This window comes from Protopterus annectens, chromosome 2.part0 (assembly GCF_019279795.1).
Source record: "Protopterus annectens isolate FY-2018-M chromosome 2.part0, PAN1.0, whole genome shotgun sequence".
In the NCBI taxonomy this organism is placed as follows: Eukaryota; Metazoa; Chordata; order Ceratodontiformes; family Protopteridae; genus Protopterus; species Protopterus annectens.
The window spans coordinates 1,791,430,494-1,791,447,480 of NC_056728.1; the positions used below are offsets into that span (position 1 = coordinate 1,791,430,494).

Consider the following 16,987-nt stretch of genomic DNA (forward strand, 5'->3'; position numbering starts at 1 on the left):
ATGATGATACGTTCCATGGCCTTGCAGACCAGGCTCGTCAGGCTAATAGGTCGATAGTTCCCATGATCAGTAGTGGTTCCCCCTTTGTGGAGTGGGATAACTAAAGCTATAGCCACTAGGTCAGGTCTGGGATTAGTGCATTAAAACTTGAAAGACTGAGGAACTTTGTATAGCCACTAGGTCAGGTCTGGGATTAGTGCATTAAAACTTGAAAGACTGAGGAACTTTGTATAGTCTATCTGCTTTCTTAGGGAAAGGTGGTTGACTGTCAGGGAAATCACAGGCTGTGACAAATTCATCCTCCAATGCTGACAGCATTGAGAGGAAGGGAGAAGGTTCTGGGAATTCCAGTTGTAGCAATTCGTAGCATGTTCTAAGGGAATGAGATGTCTCAGTGTTCTCCCACTGAAAACACTGGCACATTCTGGAAATAGTTTCAGAGAAAATGAATCCCTCCCTGGGAGATTCACCTCAAAATCTGAATCCGAAACTTAAGAAAAAAAACTGCATTTGTCCCTTCACATTCTCCCACAGATAACATCCTGGACCTCATCAGGAAAAGAGGACTCCCCTTTTTCTTTTACTAGAAACCACCTTACAAGAAGGGTCAGTAGCCTGCATAAGACTCTGAGCAAAGCCAAATAAATTACTCCTATAAAGGGAAACTGACAGATATTTAGTTTCCCGTCTCTTTTTGACAAGAAAGCTGCTTAGGTTATGTGATCTATGGCAATATATGTGAAGTAAAATGTTTCCTGTGTTAATTATAATGTGATTACTTTTATATGAATGTAAAATTTGCCTATGTCACAAGTGATAATCCAGTAAAGGTGTTTGAAAAAAAGGCAATTAGGGCAAACAGACCTAATATTGCCAGCAACAGCTTCCCTAGGGACGGGCACTACATTCTGGCTAAGGAGGGGCACACTCCCTGCCCTTTCTCTCATGACTGACGAGTGGTTGTGCCTTGCCCACTGATGGGACCCTCGGCAGCCACAGCGGACCTGGCTAACCCCCAGTCCATGGTGGCTGTGTGGACAACACTAGATGGATCTGAAGAAAACAATGAGTGGTTTGAGGAACTGGCTTGGGCCACAGGAAAGTCACTCACCTGTGGCTTAGGTAAATTACCAGCCTGCTGTGATGGCAGAGGCTGCTTAGTTATTTTTTACTTTTTGTGGCTGGAAGAATGTCTAATGAAGGGACCAGTAGATTGTTCATACATATACTGAAAAAGTGTTTTGTCTTTTCCAAGGAAGCTTACCAAAAAAACAAAAAAACAAAACGAAAAACACAGTAAAAAGTACTTTAAACACTTTCTCCATACCCCAAAAGTAATGTAAACACAGTTTCTCCACAGCAAAAGTAGTTTAAACACTTTTAACCACAAAGGTAAAAAAGTGTACTACCATTTAAAAGTACATAAAAGTCATAAGATAGTCAAGAAAAATATTTTTCCCTAGCTTTAAAGTAATTGTCTTTCACAAAAACTTGGTTTAAACAATTTTAAAAGTAATGTGGAAGTTTTTTTTTTTTTTTTTTTTTTTTCACTAAGGGGAACTTATCTGCTCAGCAACAAGAACATCATTAGTTGACCGTTTATCCTCAAAAGCCAGCAGAGGAGTGCTCTTCTCAGTGCCCAAAGCTTCTTTTACTCAGTGCAGCTCAAATTAATGGTTTGGGCACATGGAAGGTGCCCTGAAGTTTTGGAAGCTGGCCAGCTGTTCTATCTTATGCAGGATATAACCCTATAGTTTAGGGTGCTGCAACAGTAATCAATACAAAGAACATCATAAGTAATTAAGTTTTCCTATATCTGTCAATCGTTGCTTAAGAAAACTTCATTATTCAAATTGCTTATAATACCAGTCGTAGTAATCATTATAATGAAATGTATGGATCCATCAGGCTATGAATGTGCTGTTTGTATTAAGGTAGTAAGATTCATATTTGTATAAGTTTGTATGCATATTTTGCATGTGATCTTGTTAGTGTGTAAATCCTGGGTATTTGGTTGAGCTTAGAAAGCAGTGGAAATCTGTTACCATGAAAATCAGAACAGTTCAGGAGTTCACTAAAGCATTAGTTCATTGTCATTACTGTCTGAGAAAGGCAGTGGAGTGTAGGTCACTGTCTACCAGAATCATACTTAACTGCCATTGATAAGTTCTGCCTGGTGTATCTGTAACATATATGCTGGCATATGCAGTGCTTGATATGGAACTGTATTTATTAATTTATGTGAGATGTGGCTGTAATGTTGGGGTCATGCTCGTTAGAACTCTTATGAATGAAGTATAACCAAACTTTGCAGTTAATCAGGTTTTAATGATTATTTCAGTAATTTCTGGCCATTCCCTATAATGGCTTACATCTATAAGGTGGTTTAACATTTTATTGAAAATATAATACCCAGATATTTGGATATACATAAACATAATATAGTTTGGACCTTTCATCATAAAGACAAACATACTACTGCATAATGTGTTAGAATAAAATAATCACCATTTCTTAGTCATTTATTTTCCTCTCAAACTGCTTAGTACATAACTTAAAGTGCCACTTTATGAGACCCTACATATGATTTTAGTTGTGGTGTTTATACCAACATAGCGGATTCACAGTATTACATTTGCTGTTGTGGACAAAAGTCATATGCTTATGCTTCTTTTGAATGGAATCAAACCGAAGTTTGTCATATGCCAAATACTAATGGAAATAAAACCACAGTAGGAATGCTTTGAAGTTGCAATTAAATAACTTCATTTTTTTCATAAATTATTACAAGGCAATAATTTAAACATTAACTATGAATGCAAAGTACATATACATTTTCTTGGCAAAACTGACATTTTGGCCTTCAATTATGACATTTTTCTTTATTGTAAAAGTCTTAGAAATTAAAGAAAAGTGTTCTTATACAGACCACTTTTTTGGAAAGTTAAATAAATATGAAAAAATTGTTCTGAAGAAGGGGATAATTGTCTTGGGTTTTGCCATTATTTTTTTTTTTTGAAAAACTAAAAAAAAAAAATGAAAATAAGTATTTGTTTTAAAAAGGAGGAAGGTTTATCTTGGGTTTGCTTTAGTCCTTCATTATAAGATAGACTGTGAAAATCGCAATAGTTTTACTTTCTGAGATTCATAAATTGTAGTCCTGGAATAGAGAAACTGAGTTTGCAAAAATAGTCTTGCATACAGTAAGGAAGATCATTATGTCTCAGAGTATGCCCTTTTCTCTTGGATATCACAGTTTTGCAGTCAGTATATACATAGCAGGAGTTTTGAGGTGCAGCCCCCCCCCAATTTAGGTTACATGGGGGCATGCCCCTCCTACATAAAATAACCGTAGAGGTGAATGGCGATTGCTGACATATTCACTATTTTCCTTTATTTTGTTGCCTTTTTATAATTCTGGGATTTACAGTTATGGGGCCTGGAATTACAATAGAAGGCCCTCTGAAATATGTTACTATGTGTAATGCTATATTACAGTTTGGTCTGTATTAGAAGCACTGGAATGCTTACTGGGTAACATGTGCATCAGCCTAGAGCCTAGTTGGTTCTAGGAGGGTTAAACAGCTCTGCAGATTTGTTTCTCAGACCATGTTATCCAGAAATCAAATGTGTTTAGTCTTGTAGTCAGCTGCTTAAATATTAATTAATTAATTCATTCATTCATTCATTCGCACTTATTCTTAAAACCTGTCTGTCTAGTTTATTTGACATTTGGCATGGGGCACATGCCATGCACGCTTTCCTTGTATACATTGAGTGAGGTTCAAATGTCTAAGAGACTGCCTTTTTACAGTAATTTCATCTTTCTAAGTCTCAAAAGAATATCTATACTAGGATGTTTGCTGTGCATGAGCTGTGCAGGCCAGCTACAAGGACTTGAGTCAATGATGTCACACTGAGAAATGCTAGATGAGCTCAGACAGTACAGATCAAATGTTTGGAATCTAGTGAAAGTTTTTCTTTTCTTTTACAGTTTTAACTTCCATGTCCTCTAATCATCACATATGTATAGTTTGTTGAGGAAGTTCACATTTCCAATGGCATGTGAGATTTTTTCTGATGTCTATACTGATGCTGCTGTACTGTATAGCACAGCAGCCTCCCACCCTTATTGCCATTTGCAGAGGTGAGTAATGACTTCATCTTTAAAGGTTTCTTTGCAGTGGTCACCATGCCCTTTGCAGATTGTTTTGAAGTGTGCCATCCACTGCTGATCATCTGGGCAGAGAAAACCTAGCAGAAGTGAAAAATCTATTTTACCATCTGGTGGCATAGAGGAATAAAGCCCTGACTACAATCAGCCAACCCAGGTTTGATTAGTGACTCAGGCGACTGACAGAGCAGAAGGAATGGATGGGCATGCCCATCCTGAGAGGATGCTCACTCATAACACTCCCTAAGGGGAAATTGCAATTGCCCTCGGATGTAAACAAGAATGGTGGGTGTGGAAAGGGAGGTCTGTAGGTCAACCCCCCCCCCACCCCCGGAGAGAAGCACATACGAGCCTGTTGCCCAGAGCATGTTCAGGATCCACAGCATGCCCCAGGAAAAATAAAAGTTGAAGTAATCCAGGATGGGCTGGAGAGCAGCTGATAGACCCAGCGTGGACATTGGATATTGGAGGCCAGGACAGTGGGCCAGGACAGTAATAATGAGGTCTAGGGGGGCAAGAAATCTCTTAACATGGGTCTTGGGTAAATGACTCGGGCACATCCTTCGACTGTCTAACTTTGGATGTGTCTATTCATTGATTGCTTCAGTTAATGCTTCAATTAATTCTCATTTAAAGCAATGAGTCATATAATAACTGGGTTAGTTTTTTTATTGGAGTAAGTCAAACTATAACTTTTTATATTATTCATTTAAAACTTCTGCTGCATTCAACCTGTGAGAATATATAGGATCATAGGAAGTTACTAGGCTATTGGCCCTGAGGCCCTTACCAATTGATAAATTGGCCTAGCCAAGAATTTAGCCCACATTCCAACAAGTCAGCACCCGATACCCCTGTCCAGCAGGGACACAGGTGAAATCCCGGGGGTGTATTTTCTGTTCCCCATCCAGTTATCCAGGTTTTGCTTAAAAAGGTTTAATGAGGTACTCCGCTTTACACAGAGAAGGGAGTCTACTTCCAAAAGGGGGACTCTGTCCCACCAACAAGTCCTATTAATGTCACAGACCAGGTTGAGTTACTTGAGTGGAGCTTGACTTGCAGATATGAATCAAGATGGGGTCTGAGATTGCTTTGTATGTCAGACAGAGGTCACCTCTGAGGAGTGTGTATGAGGCTGAGTAGAGGGAGAGGGCTTTTAGTCTATCTGTGTAGGGCAGATGTTTGAGGCCCTGGATTTTCCTAGTTAGGTACCTCTGTGGTCTCTCCAGCTGATAGCAGTTTAGAAGCTCATGACAATGGAACATCCAAAAGATACTTATCTCTTGGGTGTAAAATGGCAATCATTCAAAATGAATGCTCAGAATAGTGCATGTCATAGTGCTTGTTTGCATATTCTGATGGCATTGTCATATTTATTTGTGTAGTGGCAGCAAAGACTGGAATCAAAGGTCAGTTTGCCATACTTATGTGTGTCTACAATGCCTTTAGGCTTACACTGGACAGTATTTTGGGTATGAGAAATGCTGACTCTTGTTGTAGGCACACAGTTGACAGCATTTCTCTGCATGTGAAATGCTGGCACATGTTTACAGGCTATGACTGGACAGTGGTACTTCAACTGGCTATCTAAAATGCCAGCCGGTATTGCTGCAGTTACAAGGAGAATGTTGTGGAGTGCAGTGGCACTACAATAGATTTTACATTATGGTCCCATTTATAGTTTCATAACTGTACAAACCATTGGCATTAGCCTTTCAAACAGGCACATGAGATCTCAAAATGTTTGATTTCAGCATACATTTAAATGAAATTTATGTCTAACTTTGGTCACCTAGTAAATTTTTAATAGCTAGTTTGTAAGAGAACATGAAGATATGATGTTCATAAGCATGTCGGTCTTACTTGAAAAATACTTTACCAGCCATCCATCTTAAGGATAGGACAGGTAAGACCTTTTACCTAATGTGATCTTTGTTTATGATAAATGTGATGCCTGGCCAAAACCCCACCAGACTGCCAACAATTAAATGTGATGTCCCTTACTATCTTGGGTCAGTAGCTAAGGAGCTTCAATCCTCACTACTGACTCCACTGTGAGACTGTCACTTAAACAGGAGTAATATTTCACATTTTCCCCTACGAGCACAACAGGAACATGCTCTATTTTTCTGGGACTGGACTGTATACTTCTGTCTACCTCTAATGTAACTCCTTATTACACACATCAGAGCAATTTGTCCCAGTTTAAGACCTCTGATACACTTGCACTCAAAGTAAATTTAAATCTCACACATCCAAACACTTCTGGGAAAGCCTGACAGATTTCCAGCTGTGTCCCTTCCCCAAAATAATACAGTAATGATGCCACCAGAGTGTCTTCATGCCCTTCTAAAGGGGTGTCCAATTATAAAAATGAAATATCAAAATAAATGATAGCTATGACCAGAAGTGACCAGACCTTCGAGGTGGCCTGGGGAGTATCAAACCGGTATAAGCGCTCTGCTCTCTCTAAAGAACACACTGATTTCCAGCCACAGTGTAAAGTAATGAAAAACATTTAATAATAAGTAAAATGATTACAAGAACATAAATCAATAAGTGTCAACAAACATCATAAATCAATCACCAGAAATGTAAAATTAAACTGTAGGATACAAGTCCATCATTCTAGAAAAAACTCTGTCTGAATAACTAAACTTTCCTAATCTAACTAGCAAATACTATTCCTGATCTACTCTGAAGCATAACAGGTAGGCAAAGGCAGGCTTATAGTTTTTGGTGAGTTCTCTTTTCTTCTGGTATCACTGCGCAGCACTGTGACTGCTGCTCTTCACAAACTGCTCAGTTAAACAGTCTCAACTGTCGTATTTTTAAAAATAACAGCTGTTTGACAGGAAAAATAACTTTTTCAAACAGCTGTTCAAATAATCACCTAGCAACCAAGAACATTCTAATGACTTCACCTACTGTTCAGCTGATTCTCCACAGTACTTTAGAATCTCCCTCTCAAACATGCACAATTAGAAATGTATCAAAGGACTGATGGATTCTTTAAACATTATGTTTAAACAAGGAAATACTCAACATTTTAAAACTCATTTACATTTTCACAATTAGGCATGTTGGCATACAGTACAAGTTATTCTGAGAATATACACAAATCTCCTGCCAGACGTGCCAACACAGATGTTTTCATTTTCTTCACAAGACCTATGACCAATAGAACCCCAACACAAATTCATACACCTCACACCCATGAGTGTCAGTAGGGGCGCTGTGTTAGTGGTTCAGAACATAAAGGATATTATAGAAATGTACATAAGCAAATGGGAAAGCTGCAGTTCACTATATGCGAATGCTGTAAATTTAGAGGTGGGGAAGGGAACAGGAAAGAGAGTGATTGTAGTTCAAAGGTCCCAGTGCTGCCTCGTCTAGCTATTATGTCTGTACTCCAGGGTGACCTTCATTGTATTTTACACCAGCCCATTAGTCACAGTCTTATGCTGCTGTGAACATTTACATCCAATGGTAGCTCACAGACCTTGGGAGAGGTAAATAACAATCATAATGGATATCCTGCCAACCAAAAAGGTACAGTAATATATGGGTTACTTTGCAAAAATTAGATGTAAAGACAGTATATGCATATGCATGTAACTTTTTAAAACAGGGTGGTAGAGTGCAATCCCATTTTAGGGGTCTGTGATACTGAAAACATCTACACTTCACACTGGGTACTTAAAACTCTTGTTTTGTTCTGCTGTCATTACTACTTCAGTATGCATGTGAGCGTCTGTGTGTGTGAGGGGGAGGCAGGAATAAAGTTAACTGAGGAAGCAATAATTTGATCTCTCATGTGGGAACAGTACTGGGTAAGGATATGAAGAATAAACCTCTAGATTTTGAGATAAGTTGTTCATTTAAAGTTACTATTCTGGTGTGCCAGTTAAATCATGTGTTGTGGTGAGGAATAATTATGAATGACTTAACAAAAGCTTAGAGGAAGGACAAAAAGCATGCAAGACATAACAAGTCATAGCTTTGGAAAGTGGTTTTGGTGTGTGCTCTCTAGATACTGAGTGTGAATTAGGTGAATAACTTGAAATGGGACATTGCCCAGTACTTCACTGGGTGTAATGGTCTCTGTCTTGATGTATGTTCTGGTCTAGAGTAATGATACACCCAACAATATCTTCAAGCAGCTTTGTAGCTGTCGGTTAGGGGAGCCCCTGCTTTAATTCTGTTGACTGCTTCCTTAAACTGGATATCTTTTCACTGATGTCAGTGTTACCTTGTTTTGTGTCACTTTTGTGCATTGTTTCAGTGCCTTCTCAGAGTATTGGAAATGAGATGGAAGTGCATAAGTAAATAACTTCTATTAAAATAAAATTGGCAAAGCAGAATAATGAAGCTAATGGCTGGTAGTGCCTTGTACTGCAGAGCAGAGTAGCATTTTGTTTCTGAGTCTGATTAATGTATCCTTTCACAGGGATTGCATTGTAAAAGGACCATTTTACAAAGAAATGAGGGAGTTTATTCAGAAGTACAAGGCTTTGACTGCGGACCCTGACAGGTTTAACAGCTTGATTCTTTTTGTTACTACTTAAATCGCTTTCTTTTTGCTTCCTTTATAGCGGCCATCTGTTGCTATAATATGATATCATCTCATAAAACATTTTTGACTGTTAGCGTCATTAATTTAGCTTCATTCTTGTGTGAAAAAAAATTATAAGACAATTTCCCAACAAACAGCAATATAGGGAAACATGAAGGTGCTTAATAGGGGGCACATTAAAATGGGTCTTGCAACAGGGTGCAGCATTTGAACATAAGAAAAATTACTTGACATAAAGTTATGCAGCGTGACAATTATGACTCCAAATTTACAGTTCAGCTCAACATTTCTTAGTGTTTTATCACAAAGTACTTTACAAAGAGGAAAATTAAATAAGTAAATGTTCAATAAAATGTTAGGCAATAAAATGCAGTGTGTGTGTGTATGTATGTATGTATGTATGTATGTATGTATATATATATATATATATATATATATATATATATATATATATATATATATATATATATATATATATATATATATATATATACACACACACACACCTGGGGTTCAAAAATGTTAATCCAGCAATAATCCATTTTTACCACTTGCAGTAGCAATTTCTGATTCAGACAGCCCTACCACAGTGCTTACCTTAAAAGATGCAGCACTGTTAGGGGGCTGTCTTTCTGTGGCTTACAGTAAACTTAAACAAGGCATACTGGTATAGAAGCTTATGATTAGCCATGCCCCCCCCCCCCCCCCCACAGAAATGCCAACAGTCAGTGTTTTATGCTGACAAGCGATTCACGGAATTCCTTGGCTGTGTAAATAACTACTGCCAGCCATGTTATTTAATTTACCAAAAAGCTCACATTCACCGGGTATTTTCAATGGGTAAGACTGCACTAGAGGAAAGTACTGGGGAGTTTAGCAGATAGGAAGTGGTAGGGACATGTGCATGTGTGTAGCTGCATGTTTGAATGTATGCAGAGATGTGTTTGTGCGTGTGTTGGGGGAATGAATACGTTCCTGGGAAAATATGATGCATGGGCCTCAGATGGCCAGTAATCCATTTGTTAACATGCACTTGACTGCAGTATTCACCAAGCAGTTCATAGACATGCAAAGTAACTGATAATGAGGGCTTTCCTCAGTGCTGTTAATGTCTCTGAATTGCAACTTTCCACAATCATGTTAAAAGGACCTTTTTACCACAGCCTTACCTCTCATGACTGAGAATGTTTCGTAATCCTCGCCATTAACTACTGGAACAATATAGCTTATAAAATCTCATGAAAAATTTTATAACTCTGCTTGTAAAATACACAGAATAGTCTTGGGTGAAAACTAGGCTTAACTGCCTTGAAGGGCCATTTTAAGCCTAGCTAATGACTTGAGGTCAGAATCAAACTCTACATTGTGTCTCTGAGGTAAAGACTATAACTGTTATGCCAAACCTACCCTTTCTTAAGTTATACTATTTGTTTTACTAAACTTGTACTGATGCACTGTTTTCTGTCACTGAGCCTCCATCAGATCTTTGCTTGCAAATGGAGCATTTGTGCTAAGTAGGTGCACCGTGCTTACCTGGCAGCATGAAAATTATATGTACTGCAACTTCATATCAACTTATTTGTAAAATAGACTTAAGGCATTATATGTACTGCAACTGCATATCAACTTATTTGTAAAATAGACTTATCAAGACGCGGTCGAGTGGCGTTCGAAAGACATGCATGAATGGGCATGCCTTCGTTGAAGGTTGGGCGTCAGGCTGGCACCTCAGCACCATAAAAAAATCGACTGCCAATCATTAGCAGACCGGAGTTCCACTGTGGCAACCCCTAACCAGGAAAAGCCGAAAGAAAACAACTTGTCAAGGTATTCTGTACCAGAGTCACTCAGCATAGTTTTTGGGAGTATAATAAGTAGCTAATAAGAATAATGAAACTGCTGAAAACAGAAAGTATAGACTCTAGACATGAGCATGTCCGTGCTTGATAGTTGGCGGTGTTGTGGCAGCTGACCTCAGTGTGAGCAGGGTAATATTTGAAAAATCAGGAGGAGTAAAGTGAACCAAGTTGTATGCATGATTAATTTTATTTGGGAATACACGATTAGAGGGGAAACTCTGGACATGATCACATTATTGTTAATGAGGTTGGACAGGATATTTGCTATCAGATGAGGAGTCTGTCTGGAAATAGGAGATTGGAGGGAATATAACATATTGGGTACATATAGGGTTTTTTTTAACAATAAACATCTTTATTAAATTATCACGTATGGCACAGGCAATCATACATTTATAAAAATTAAAACAAAGCATACTGGCATATTTTCAGTTGCAAACATTATACATCACTTATAATTTATCCAGTCATTGTCAGTCAAGCATTACAAAGTTCATTCAGTTCCTGCCATCCCTTACACCTCAATTCCTCTTGTGAAATAGTATTCTGCACGTATTGATCCCACAATTCCCATTTTTTCTATGTAATTTGCTCCTACACTTTCCTAAAGATCCCTCTTCCGCTTGTTTTGTCTTTATTATATTCACTACTTCTCATTCTGCACGTATTGATCCCACAATTCCCATTTTTTCTATGTAGTTTGCTCCTACACTTTCCTAAAGATCCCTCTTCCACCTGTTTTATCTTTGTTATTATATTCACTACTTCTCATACAGTTGGTTTAGACTTTGATTTCCCTTTTCTAGCAATTGCTTTTTTGTTAGCCACCAGAATTAAACTCAGCAAGGCCTTACTATGTCTAGGCAATTCAAATTCTGTATCACAGCTCAAAAAAATAATTTCTTTAGTTACACCAATCTGCTCACCCAGTACTTCTGACAGAGTAGTCTACAGTGAATAATTAAAGTCTGCCAACTCATTACACTCCCTGTTTGGGATCTAAAAGTACCTATGCAAACACTTCCAAGCAAAGATTCTAAATCTTCTAGACTTTGTTGCATATTTGCCAGCCATACATGTATACATACCCCCATTGTTTTTTTTTTTTTTTTTTTTTGTGAATTGCTTATCCATTCTCTCTCTTCCCAGTCCTTTCTAACCTCCTCCTATTGATTCCTATAGTTATCATGCATTATTTTATTTGCCCTATTAATTATTCCTTTTTAACAACTGCTTTTGTTCTAGATTCTACTAAAAACTCCACTACTGCTGATCTTTTACTTGGGGTCCTCCTACTTATTTCTCTTTGCTTGTACTGTGATATCAATCCTTGATATGGAAGGCAATCTTGTAGCCTGCAGTCCAAATTAATTATTGGCCTGTTCCCATTCTATTACCTTTCTATCTCTAATTATTTGCTGCCAGTACCTTATTTCCTTTGCCATTCTTTTCCAGTAAATTCCAGCCCCCTCTTGCCTATTGTCTGTATCCCTAATTGCAGTCATCCCTATTGGCAGAATCTCCTTCCTACATTCCCATGTTGGCTAAGTTCTTGGAATACTTACTTCTACTTTGTGAATATAATATTCTGTATGGTTGTTGTTCTCCTTAAGGATCTGTATCCAAAATCCCAGTCTCTCTTTGCTTTTGAGCTTCGACCCATTTCATCATCATCCCTTTCCATTTTGAATTATAGCTTTTTGCTTGTGCTATATATAGAAACCTTAGCTGTCTAGCTCTGAAATGATCCTTCAGATCAGGTAATCCCAAACCACCTTGTTGTGTTGGAAGGATCAATTTATCCTACTTGGCTCTTGTTGCCTTCCTGTCTCAGATAAAGTTCAACTCCGTATTAATTGCTAACCACAACTTCTCTGGTTGATAAAAATATGACTGACCTGTGTACAAAACTAAAGAGACCAAAAACATTCACTGTTTGTATCCCTTTATCTATATCCATAAAACAGAGCTTCCAATTTCTCCGGTTTTGTATTATCCTTTTTTAGTCTCTTCCCACATATCCTTAACTGCCATAACAGAATCCTTTTTAATACATACATCTATGTACTTCATTTTATCCTGTCCCCATAAATATGACTATTGATGAACCAATTTGTGTGTGGGTGCATAGTTTACAGCTATCGCCTTTCTTTTATCTTCATTAATTTTCTATTCTGAAAAGACCTGAAACTGTCTCAAAATGTTCCACAACACTGAAATGTCTTTTTCTGGTTTTATCAGGTATAAAATAATATAATCCACAAATAAAGCCAACTTTTCTTGTTTACCATACCGATTATATCCTTGAATTTCTGAGTCCTTCTAAATATAACACAAATAAAGTGGAAAGAGGACATGCCTGCCTGGTTCTACTGCTCAAACAGAACTTATCAGAGAGGATCCTCTACTTTAATTTTCACCTCCAGTCTCTCATATATCCTCATAATCACCCTTATAATTTTATCAGAGAATGCAAATATTTCTATTACTTACTCATAAAATCCCAGCTTACTCTGTCAAATGCTTTTTGTCTGTATCAAGACCCATCAACAACAGGGTATTTTCTTATATTCTGCTTCCTTGTGGATCATCATTGCTCCATTAATGTTGTTAAATGTTTGCCTCTCCTCCACAAAACCACACAGATCCATATCTACCAGTTTTGGCATCACCATTGCCATTCTTTTAATCGTTATAGACATAAACACTTTATAATCACGGTTTAGTACTGAAATGGGCCTGTAAGAAGCTGGATCTGATGGGTCTTTACCATCTTCAGGTTTTACAGCCACCACCACTTTCTTCCAGGGTGTTGGTGCTTCTTCTCCTTTTTAAATACTGTTAAACAAAGCCTCCTGGATCTTTATTATTTTCTTCCCTCCTAGCTTCCAAACTTCTATAGGAATACCATTGATTCCGGTGGACTTTCCTGTAGATTGGTTATACATCACCATTTTTATTCAATCTTCTTCTATCCTAACTGTTAGTAATTGAGCCTCATCTACCTCTAAGCTTGGCATATTTAATTTTTCCATAAACAATTCCATTTGTAATTTTTCTTGATTTCTACACATGTTCTAAATTGTTTCACTGTTGCAGTCATTACATTTTGGTTATTTTCTTGCAGTAGCCCTCAGTCGGCCTGATTATCAAAGTCTTGTGTCCTGCGTCGGTTGCTGTCTCATCTTCTGTGATGTCAGGTATTCAGGGGTATAAAGCATGCAGACGACGCCATTACATCAGTCTTTCTTGCCGTGCGGTGCCTGAAGCAGAAGCAGTTCGCAAGTGCCGGTCGTCTGACTCTTGAAATTTTCGTTTTAGAGTTTCAGAACTGAAGTCTTCAACTAAAGCTAAGTACCCCATTGGGGAAACTTTTTCTTGCTCTAAACCGATGTCAGTAAAAGTCATTAATTGTATTTCTTGTGGAAAGCAAATACCCCATAAAGGTTTTAATTCGTACTGTATTCCTTGCCTAGGCCCTGACCATGATGTACCTTGCTATACCTCATAAAGATTTTAATTCGTACTGTATTCCTTGCCTAGGCCCTGACCATGATGTACCTTGCTGTCGGTTTTGTGCCTTATTCAAACCACGAACTATTTGTTGTCTGTATATTTTCGCTTCTAAATATTGTGGCACTCTGTTCAATTATCCAGATACGTCTTCGGTAAGCCATCCGACTACCGACATTCCGAAAAAATGTAAAGATAGACAGAGACAGGCCGCCTAGGTCCAAAGCTGCCGCCGACGCTTCTCCTAAGCTAGTCGCCAGTTTGCCGGTACTCAGCGAGGTGCTTTTGCAGCCCGATACCTGCTACTTCAGATTTGCAGGCTTCTACTGAGACCCATTTGGACCCATTCAACTGTGGAACCTGCGGATGTCTCTACCTTGGAAGGGTCCGGAGCCACTGTGCAGGCACCGGCTTCTGAGGGTGTATTCAGGCCTACTGACTTGCATATTAAACCGATGCCATCTTCTTCTTCAAGGTCTAAAACTCGAACCATGCCTAGAAAACTTACGCCCAGACCGCATGTTCAGGCCTCTATACCTAAAAAACAAATTATAAGAATGGCTGAAGACCTTATTACTTTAATCAAGAGAAGCCAACCTTCCCCCTCTAAGACACCTTGGACTGAGTTTGCTTATGATACCTCTGACCAGGATACTGAAATTTCTGTCTCCTTTGATGACCAGGATTTAGCCTCATCTACCTATGAGGATTCTGATGCTGAGGACTCTATTCCCTCTGCTTCCCCCCCAGAGGATTTCGCTTTTGGTGAAACCTTGCATACTCTCAGGGAGCATTTTTGTTGGGAAAGTTGGGATTTCTCTGATTCTAAAAAGAAGCTTAGGGATTTCTTACTCCTGCCCAAGCACAGGCCTGTAGCTATATCTCCTGTACTGGACTTTGTTGATGATGCCTTTTCGGAATTTAGCATGGCCCCTGACTCTTTACCTCCTGCTTACAGAAAACCTGATAGATATTATAGGGTTCCTGACTCTCACAAGTTCCTTTTCAAAAATCCTACTGCGGATCCTGAAACAGTTTCACAGGGACCCAAGGGCATTAAAGCTACTACTGCCAAAAATCCTACCCCGTCTGATAGAGACTCCAGGGCTCTGGATAGATGGCTTTGGCTGTTAGAGCCTTGAATTGCCAGTTTTATATGTTAAAGTATCGGCAGCATATTATTGGATTGCTTAAACAGAAAATTATGCTGATTCCTGAATGTGCTGAAAATAAGGATTTACAGGGTTTAATGTATTCTGCTGAACAAGTTGGTAAAAAAGAAGTTATGTACATACCTTAACATTCCATGTTAGTTGTCTTCATCTCGCCTTCTTTCTTGCTGGTTGAGATCGGAGCCGATCCTTGGCTCCGACTCTGCCATCTTCTATAGCTCGAGAGCTGTCTACTGGCTTGAGGCTACCCCTTTTCCCATGATGCCTAGCGATAGCTACCCAGATCTCATTTGAAATAGCTAACCCCAGACAAAGCCAGAGAATAAACCTGTCAAAACAAATAGGTTGAGAATACCTGTCATACTCTAAGTCAGTAGAGGAAACAACCAGAGAACACTCAGCCAGTGAAACCATAACTCCTCTCGGTCCAATAGGACAGGGGGACGCAGGGTGGTATGCAAGAAAGAAGGCAAGATGAAGACAACTAACATGGAACGTTATGGTGGGTACATAACTTCTTTATGTTAAGTCGTCTATCTCACCTTCGTTCTTGCTGGTTGGGACAGTTAAGGAAGTTAGTACCAAATTAAGGTCCCAAGGAGGAGGGGGATCTCTCACTGGAGGCCTAAGGAGAGTAGTCCCTCTCAAAAAAGACAGAGCTTATGAGACATAATGTTTGAATTTGACAAACCAACATGAAAGTTAAAAATGGCTGCTAATTGATTGTAGCAGAAGCGGACCCGGAATGAAAAAGATGAGCTAGGAACTCCAGAATTTCGTGGACTGGGGCTGAAAAGGGATCTACATTCCTAGCCTCTGCCCAACAAGAAAAACGTTTCCATTTATTAGCATAAGTTTTTCTGGTTGTGGACTTGTGAGAGGAGACCATAATCTCACGTACAGCCAGGGAAATGCGGGAAGCCTTGCTAAGGTTGGAAATGGAGCAACCAAGCTGTGAGCTGGAGTATTTGGAGGGATTGATGCAACCCGCCTGATTGATGAATCAGTAGGTCTGGAATTGGATCCAGAGTCCAGGGCTGATTGAGAAGGTAATGGTGCAGGAACGGGAACCATATCTGTCGAGGCCAGTAGGGGGCAATGAGGATCATTTTGCAACCCAACGATATTGCTTTCTGTATGAGTTTTGGAATCAGGAGAAATGAAGGAAAGGCATAAGTCCCTGAGGCCAATCCTGGACTAGAGCGTCTCTGGGTGAGTGACCTGGAAGCGGAAGGGAGAAGTAGTTGCTGCATTTGCTGTTGAAGGGGGTGGCGAAAAGATCGCAGCAAGGCTGTCCCCATTTGCGGAAAATAAGATCCGCATCTTCCTGATTCAGAGACCACTCATGAGGCATGAGGATAGCTCTGCTGAGCCTGTCCGCTATGACGTTGGACCTCCCAGGGATGTGCGTCGCAATCAGACAATGTTGGCAGGAAATCGCCCACTGCCACAGTCTGAGTGCTTCTCAACACAGGGGGTAGGACCTGGTTTCGCCCTGCTTGTTGATGTACCACACCACTGCCATATTGTCTGTTTGAATTGCAATGGTCCCAGAAGGAAGAGAGTCCTGAAGGGCCTGCAACACTAGGGGCACGGCTCTCATTTCTAGGATGTTTATGTGCAGATGGTACTCGTGAGGCTGCCAAGTGCCTTGTACGGTCCTGCCCTGATAATGCCCCCCCACCCTATCAGG

The 16,987-nt window shown here is 39.4% G+C and overlaps 1 protein-coding gene across 1 annotated transcript in view; it reads left to right on the forward strand.

Moving 5' to 3' along the window:
• Positions 1-16,987, forward strand: part of PADI2 (peptidyl arginine deiminase 2) — a 1,404,027-nt gene that overhangs the window by 61,192 nt on the left and 1,325,848 nt on the right. The window lies entirely within an intron of this gene.